Source organism: Argentina silus (genome assembly GCF_951799395.1).
Source record: "Argentina silus genome assembly, chromosome: 22".
NCBI lineage: Eukaryota > Metazoa > Chordata > Actinopteri > Argentiniformes > Argentinidae > Argentina > Argentina silus.
In genome coordinates this window covers 3,737,879-3,738,103 of record NC_139676.1, presented here as the reverse complement: position 1 = coordinate 3,738,103, position 225 = coordinate 3,737,879, and positions in this window count along the sequence as shown.

The following is a 225-nucleotide window of genomic DNA, read 5'->3' as shown; positions in this document are numbered from 1 at the left end:
ATAACACCCCCTCCCCTCCTAGCACCTCCTCCTCCTATTCTGTGGATGGCAGTCTCTGAGACATTCACACCTACCTCCTGGAGAGTGTTCCTGATCTTTGGGACAGTTGTTTGGATTTTCTTCTTAATCATGGTGAGCATTCTTCAGTCATCCACTGTAGAAGTCTTCCTTGGCCTACCAGCCTGTTTGCGATTGCTGAGTTCACCAGTGCTTTCTTTCTTTTTT